Below are 8,517 nucleotides of genomic sequence, written 5' to 3'. Positions count from 1 at the left end.
TCATCACAAACATTGGAAATGCCTACAACCCAAACACAGGTACCTGGACTCCAACATTTATGAATTCAGTTTTGCATATGTGAATGTTTAAACAGTCTAGTCTATGCTCACATTATACAACAAAAAATATCCTGCAGGTGTTTTCACTGCACTGGTGAAAGGAGCCTACCACTTTGAGTTCTACATCTACGAACATGGACATGCCTCACATGGATCTGGTGCTGTGTTGGTCAAGAATGGACATCATATTTTTATTGCATATCAGAATCAGACATCGTATTTGTCAAGCTCTTCCAGTGGAGTCACACTGATACTTGAGGTTGGGGATGTTGTGTTTATACATCAATGGGTGAAGTCTTAGACAGTGAAAATCATTACACCACCTTCAGCGGTCATCTACTGTTCACCATGTGAGAGGAAAACATGTTTCTTTCAATCTGGGGTTATTTGTTTTCATTTTCACCTTTTTTGTCTTTCAGTAGATATTTGACATATTTCAGTGGTATTACACTGAAAATGCTCACAGGCCTCAGAGACAACAGTCAGATTGTAGATATTCCAGTTCTGTTTCATTACTGTAAGTATTTGGTTGGAGACGTTCGTTACAGTCAGTACCTCTTAAACTTTAGTTGAACATGTTGACACGGCAGCAGTGTGTCAGCATTTACTGATGGATTTAATTTCATCTGTTATATATGAAATCTGGAAAACAAACTAAACGTTAAAAAACCAACCATTCACTCTAATTCGTCCCATGTTACTCTGCCCCACACACTCTAAGCATATTTACATTACATTATGGTTATAGGTTTGGTCAGAGTAGCTGTTTTTCATCTATTATATATGAAATCTGGATGATAAACCAGTGCTGCCACATCTTGATTTAAAGGGAAACTTGAGTTATTGTTTTGTTTGAAGGGAATCTTTAATACTTGCTTTATTTGAAACATTCTAAAATGTTCAGATCAGTGACACAACCTATTGATGTGGTGTTTGTCCAACGTATGACTGCGTATGACTTTCATCACCAATTTTTCCTCAAATCTGTAAGTCCAGTCATAGCCTAAGTATCACAAATCCGTAAGTCTTTCTGTGATTACACACCTGAATCTCTTCCCTCACGGTAAACAATTTTCGAAGTGTACTCCATCATAAAGAATCCATGTGTTTACAAAGTCAGTAGGTAACTCGGGAATTCGGAAATTTGTCACACTGTGCATTGTGAGAAGGGGAGCTACGAGCAGCTGCAGTAGAAAGATGCAATGAAGCCGTTTCCGTGTTGGTTGTCGCTGCAGCCATAATGCAGCCGCATGGAGCTCCCCACAATGCATGTTGCTATGTGGATATATATATATATATATATATATATATATATATATACACACACACACACACACATATATATATACACATACATACATGTATATATATATATATATATATATATATATACACACACACACACACATATATAGAATTTTATGTCCTCCTGAGACCCAATAAGTAAATATTTTTTTTATTCATTTTGTCATTGTTACAAAAAAACATAAACATAAAACAGCCCCACCCCCGTCCCACACATCAATTAATTTACAGCAACACAGTCCGGACAACAATAAATTAATATGCTACAAATTAGTAATCGTATATCAAATAAAAGAAAGAAAAGTGTATGTAATGCAGAAAACAACAAGGTCAGTCACTCACATCAGTCACCTCATTGAAAACCTTTTAACACAGGGTCCCATATCTGGTCAAACACTTTGCCTCATTATAATGCCTTAGTCTTTCTGAATGTAGTGTGTTTGCCACTTCCCCCATCCAAAGGTCAAATGTGAGCACTGAGTCCTTCTTCCACACTCTCAGGATCAACTTTTTACCAATCACCATACCAAACAAAACTACGGAAGCGTATTGCATTCACAAAAAAAAATAATTTCGGCTCTGTTTTTCTGAATTAATGAGATAATTATCTCATAATTACGAGAAAAAATAAGTACAAAAAAAAATCAGCGCTGTTTTTCTGAGTTTATGAGATACTGTTTCCTGAAAAAAAAAAAGCTCTGTTTTTCTGAGTTTACGAGATACTGTTTTCCGGGAAAAAAAAAAAAAAAGCTCTGTTTTTCTGAGTTTACGAGATACTGTTTTCCGAAAAAAGTCCCGTCGTGGTGCCGGGCTACAGGCTCCGAGCACCGCTGTTCTGTCGAGTTGAGCTGCTCCGTTCACCCGCTCCAGTCCGGCTTACACACCGGGGAGCGGATAGCTGTCCGCCTGGACCTGATGGAAAGTTATTGGGGGGGGACAAACCGGTTCACCAAGCCGCTCCTCCATGGATCTAGTTCTGACTAATGCTTTCCATCAGGTCTGACAAATAAATGAATCCACATTTGCACTCTTCTGCTGTGTATATTTTCTTTAATGCTGGTGAATGTCATTTTATTTGACTTCATTAATGCCAACTCCCATCACCGCGGTCGTGCCCTGTCAGGAAGCAGGGTTACAGGCTCTGAGCGCCGGTGTGCTTGAAGGGCTTGATCCGTGCACAAAGCGGGGCTTGGTTCTGATTTCTGTGAATGAAACTAGTTCCATGATCCGTAATCGGAACCGGTTACGAGAACGGAAACAACTTCACGCTCCCCCGAGAGGCTTTCAGCAGCACAGATAGAAGGAGCTCCTGCCTGGACCAGGGACCACTGTCCCACTGACAGAAACACAGCCACATTTTATTTTTTTTCAGAAAACAGTATCTCGTAAACTCAGAAAAGCAGAGCTTTTTTTTTTCTTCCGGAAAACAGTATCTCGTAAACTCAGAAAAACAGAGCTTTTTTTTTTTTTTTTTCGGAAAACAGTATCTCGTAAACTCAGAAAAACAGAGCTTTTTTTTTTTTTTTTTTTCAGGAAACAGTATCTCATAAACTCAGAAAAACAGAGCTTTTTTTTTTTTTTTTTTTTCAGGAAACAGTATCTCATAAACTCAGAAAAACAGAGCTTTTTTTTTTTTTTTTTTTCAGGAAACAGTATCTCATAAACTCAGAAAAACAGAGCTTTTTTTTTTTTTTTTCTTCCGGAAAACAGTATCTCGTAAACTCAGAAAAACAGAGCTTTTTTTTTTTTTTTTTTCGGAAAACAGTATCTCGTAAACTCAGAAAAACAGAGCTTTTTTTTTTTTTTTTTCAGGAAACAGTATCTCATAAACTCAGAAAAACAGAGCTTTTTTTTTTTTTTTTTTTTTTTGTCAGGAAACAGTATCTCATAAACTCAGAAAAACAGAGCTTTTTTTTTTTTTTTTTCAGGAAACAGTATCTCATAAACTCAGAAAAACAGCGCCGATTTTTTTTTAACTTATTTTTTCTCGTAATTATGAGATAATTATCTCATTAATTCAGAAAAACAGAGCCGAAATTATTTTTTTTTGTGAATGCAATACGCTTCCGTACAAAACAGCAACGTTCTCATACTTATTGGCTGATGGTAAAGCGCAAGAAGACCCAATGATGGCAATGAGTGGATCTGGATCTCATTCTGTCCCAAAACCCACTGAAAAACAATAAAAAATACTCTTCCAGAATAAATAAAGTTTAGTGCATGACCAGAGGGAGTGCGTCAAGTTGCCAGTTGCAGACTTGAATTAATCGCAAACTGGTGACACATCAGGAAAAAAGCGATCTTGGCCATTTTACATTAAATAACTGCCTAAATTGGAAACAGCATGTCAGATACATTTGAAAAAAAATTCAAATATAATATCTTTTTCAGTGGACTTTTTTTTTTTTCCTTTTTTTTTTTAAGTAAAGCTGTGAAAGTCTTGTCCACTACAGAGGACAAAAATGCATTGCTGGGTCTCAGGAGGATATAACAGTTACACACAATAAAAATATCAAAGGAAAGATCACATTTGTTTCTTGTCAAAATTACACATTGGACACATAAAAGTATCGAAAATGCAGAAATGTTGAAGAAGACATGAATACAAACTGTCCCTTTTAGGTAACCAAACCTTTTGAGACTGAGATGCAGCATTATTTGTACAGAAATAATAAGTGTTCAACTTCAGCACAAGCAGAAGAACGGATCACTATTAAAGCGAGGTCAAATGTCACAGTGAACCAGGTGGAGGCTCTCAGGACAGACAGAGAAGGTAAGACACACTCAGTGTAGAAGAATCCATATTGTTGTGTTTCATTGTAGTATTCACAATTAAACACACTACCAGTTCTGCCTGCACATTTGACTGATGCTTTTATTTGTGCTAAATTGTAGTTGTTTGGCGCTCTCTTGTGGTTAAACATAAATGGAGTTTTTGACTTTTTGCCCACAGGGTGTTCTGCACATGTGCTGTGAATACTGTAACAGGACTGTAATTTAAAATTTGATGCAGAAATTCCAATTTTGTCTGAGCAGCTGTCGCCTTGGACATTATTTGTGTTTTTACACACTGAATTAATGGTGCTGTTTAAATAAAGAATGTAAAAGGAAACATCTTGTCCTCACTGGAGCCTACATCACACATGTAAGCCTGCTGTTTAGAAAGTGAAAAGAACAGACTCAGTATGAGGGCAGTAAACTACCCATGGACTGTATTATGATGTAGTGAAGGTGGGCGTGGCCTGCTGAGGCTGAGCGGATGGGGAACAGGTGTGTGTGATGACTGGACACACACACACAAACACTGGGTTTTTCACAGACAGTCTGTCTGTGTTGTATACATAATTTTCACTTTTTACCTAATAATTATGACTTTATCTTTTAATTTGACCTCTTTTTTTATCATAATTTTGACTTTTTGATCTCAGTTATGACTTTTTATCTCAGAATTATGCCTTTATCTTATAATTCGACTTTTTCTCATAAGTTTGATTTTTTATCTCATAATTATTCCTTTATTTTATAATTCAACTTTTTTAATCATAATGTTGAATTTTTATCTCATAAATATTCCTTTATATTATAATTTGACCTTTTTAAATCATAATTTAGAATTTTATCTCAGAATTATTCCTTTATCTTATAATTTGACTTTTTTAAATCATAATTTTGACTTTTTAATCTCATAATATTGACTTTTTAATTTCATAATTTTGACTTTTTAATCTCAGAGTTATGACTTTTATCTCATAATTATTCCATTATCTTATAATTCTAATTTTTAATCATAATTATGACTTTTTAATGTCATAATTATGCCTTTATTTTATAATGTTGACCTTTTATCATAATTTTGACTTTTTAATCTCATAATTATAACTTTTTATCTCATAACCATGACTTACCATGGGGATATATATATTTTTTCATACATAGGAAGCCCGTTTCCACCATGGCAAAAAAAAAATCCCCATGGTAAGTCATAATTATGATATAAAAAGTTGATATTATGCTCCCACAGCCAGGGGAAACAATTCTCAGTGAGGATACGTACCTTGGCACCATACCTGGTCCTCTGCTGCTCCTTCCCATTGCTTCCGCTGGAGTGTCTCTGCCACCGGCTGGACTGAATCTTCTCCGTCCAACGAAGCCATCCTTCACGGGGAGCTGGGTCTCTCTGAGTGGGCGAGTTAAGTGATTATTCCTTTTATCTATATTTGTATATCTGTTGTTATTTTAATGTGTTGGATAGTGAGGGCCGGAGCTCATTTGGGGAGGAACTTACCTGTACAGTGTAGCGAGGGAGGGGCTTCTACTTCTTGTGTGACCTCATGTGAGCTGCAGTGCAAGACAGGTTGTGTAGTCAAGTGTGTAACTGCAGTGCCTCCAGTAGAGGATGATAACGTGCTGGGTTTGTAGTGTGCCTTAAAGTCTGCAGTGGTTTATTGTAGTGGGTAACAGTGGGAGCCTTTTCCAGAACCCTGGCAGTGCAGAACCCCCCCCGCTAGTTGTGTGTTGAGATAAAACAAATATCAAACATAATTCAGTTTAAAAAAAGATATAAAGAATTGATTCTTGAGAGGTACAGTATATAATAATGACAATAAGGCCTGTTTGTTTATGAATGATGTACTGATAAATCTGCTGTAATTATTGAAGAAAATGGTTGAATTGTTGAGTTTGTATGACTGCACTGCCATGAACATTTTCTTGTGAATAATTCAGTTACTGCATTATGGATTGTTGTGGTTCGATGCTAAAATTAGGGAAATAGTATTTTTTGATTGTTGTATTAAGTTAATGATAAAGGTGTAAAAACAGAGGGGTAGGATTAAATAAGTTCATATTTCTTCCTACTCCTTTTTGACCATGCAATATTCAGACTTATATGTGCTTGAAGATAGATTCTGTCCATTTAAATGTCATTTTGTTTACGTCTTAATTTGCTTTGTTTTGTTTTATTTTTCTTTGCATGTTCGAAATAAATAAATAAATTAAAAGAAATGAAATGCATCTCGCCCCTCAGTCCTTCTTTTATGAACTGTATTTTCCAACTGTAATAAAGATTACTGTATTGTTGTAACCACTCTTCTCTGGATGATTACTGGACGGCTCTGACTTGGTGACTTTAAACTCACCACTCTGTTTGAACTCACATTTCATTCAATGATATGAAAATAATTACAACATTTTGCATCACATATTAAAAACAGGTACTTACAGGTTCATTCTCTTATCAGTGCCATAGTCCAAGGTCTTGATGAAGATCTGGAGTTGGTCCTGATGCCTTCAGTGGAAACTTACCATGACAGAGGCATTGACTTGTGTGCAACAGGTTGACTTTATTCTGTAAACACAGATAAAACAGCTTTTAGGAGTAGCTGCTTCACTACCCTGACTACTGTACACAGTTTATGCTTAAACTGAGCTGTTTCTGCCTTTTCACTGAGCAGACTAATATTTTAGTAATGACACATTTTATACAGAAACTACTGTTACGTTATGCATGACAAAAGAAACACGTGTTCATTTCTACATGAAAATAACAATGACTTCACATACGGTCTTCAAAATGTACATCTCCAGTCTTGCTCTTATTATTTGTACCACCAGGCAAATGCGTGAATGAATCTACGTATCTTGTACTTTGTAATTCCACATTTGGTCACAGGAATATTCCCTAATAACCATCACGTAACGCCATCAAAGCGCAGAAGCTAAAGGTACTTAGCATTTAAGCTAGTGCCAGTTAGCACATACTTTAACCCTCTGGTATCCGGGCGCGCCTTTTAGGCACGCTTTTCACTTCGTTTTAAAAAACTTCATATTATTTTTCACAATTTAAATAAGGTTAGAGTTCAAAAGTTGTTCATGTTTGCATGATCTTTAAAAGTCTGGCCACCAACTAAAATATGCACATTGTAAACAAAAGAAAATTACAAGACTAGTATCTGTCTCCCAAGCAGTGGCGGCTGCTTGTCTTTCAGACAGGGGAAGCTCATTCTCGGCTTGCATAAAAAAAATTGTCAAGTTTTTTAAACATACATTCAGCCCTCCGTTCCTTTTTAAAATGCTCAGTGACTTTATCGTATCAAGTAGGCGTCTTTTCCAGGGACTGGACCAGTATCCTCTAAATGTCCAGCAGAGCTGGGCTGCTCAGACGGCCTTGGCCCATTGTGTTGTGTGTGTAAGACTTCAGCCTTATTAAACAACAGATGCTCCTTTCACTCCGACCTAGCCGACAGTTTGATTGATTTAACTATCGACAAAACGATATTAAACTCGAACAAGAAATGATTAAATTATGTAACTGAAACCAGAAAACGCTGAAATTATGTTAAATTGAAGCAAGGAAGTACAATGAGTGTGTTTTATTTACAGTGCAAGAAATGAACGAGTAATTTCGTAGTGGTTTCTCTCTCCATTTCACAGCAGAATGTGCGACGGTATTAAACTGAACTGTGTCAGTGAAGGAGCAGATCTGAAACTAGCTGTCAATCAAACGGGATTCAGCCTTTCGACTGATCATCCAATCAGCACGTGGGATACTGGCGTCCAGCCTGGCCGAGCTCCGCCCACAGCTCCATTCACCCCCAGAGACGCCCGGTGTCCGGGGGTGGGACAACATCATGGCATTTATCCAATTACCGTCCAGTTTTGAGGCAATGAAAAAAACTGTTCCACTCAGTCCCATTGAAGTGCATGGACTCTGAGTGTCTACGAGCAAATGCACTGAGCAGAGATCGAATGAGAAAACAGCGCAACGGGAATGTATGAGAAGTGAACAACATCGAGTCTGTTGATTTGTGATAAAGCCGATTCTGAACGAACTCATCTTTGAGATGAACGTGTTCTAACACATTTGTAGTCAATAAAATGTCAACACAGCCGTACATATTTAACCATTTAATTTTCGTAATTTCAGGGGAAGCCGGGCTTTCCTTGCAGTCTATGAGAAATTGCCACTGCTCCCAAGTGTGCCTAAAACGCTCTATTTCTTCCATTTGATATGTATGATTAGGACTGACCTTGATTTACAAAAATAAAATCAAATTAGAGCAGAAAAATAAATCAAAATATAATATTTAATAGTTTGATTTATAGGTGTGCCTTCTTGGCACACTTGGGGACAGGTACTAGTGTTTTTGAACA

The 8,517-nt window shown here is 36.8% G+C and overlaps 1 protein-coding gene across 1 annotated transcript in view; it reads left to right on the top strand.

Moving 5' to 3' along the window:
* LOC115422567 (uncharacterized) overlaps positions 1–8,517 on the top strand; it is a 109,355-nt gene that overhangs the window by 58,377 nt on the left and 42,461 nt on the right. The gene's annotated exons all lie outside the window — the stretch shown is intronic.

The sequence above is a fragment of the Sphaeramia orbicularis genome, chromosome 7 (assembly GCF_902148855.1).
Source record: "Sphaeramia orbicularis chromosome 7, fSphaOr1.1, whole genome shotgun sequence".
Classification (NCBI taxonomy): Eukaryota; Metazoa; Chordata; class Actinopteri; order Kurtiformes; family Apogonidae; genus Sphaeramia; species Sphaeramia orbicularis.
Note: the sequence above shows the minus strand (reverse complement) of the source record. Positions and strands in the feature narration are given on the sequence as shown.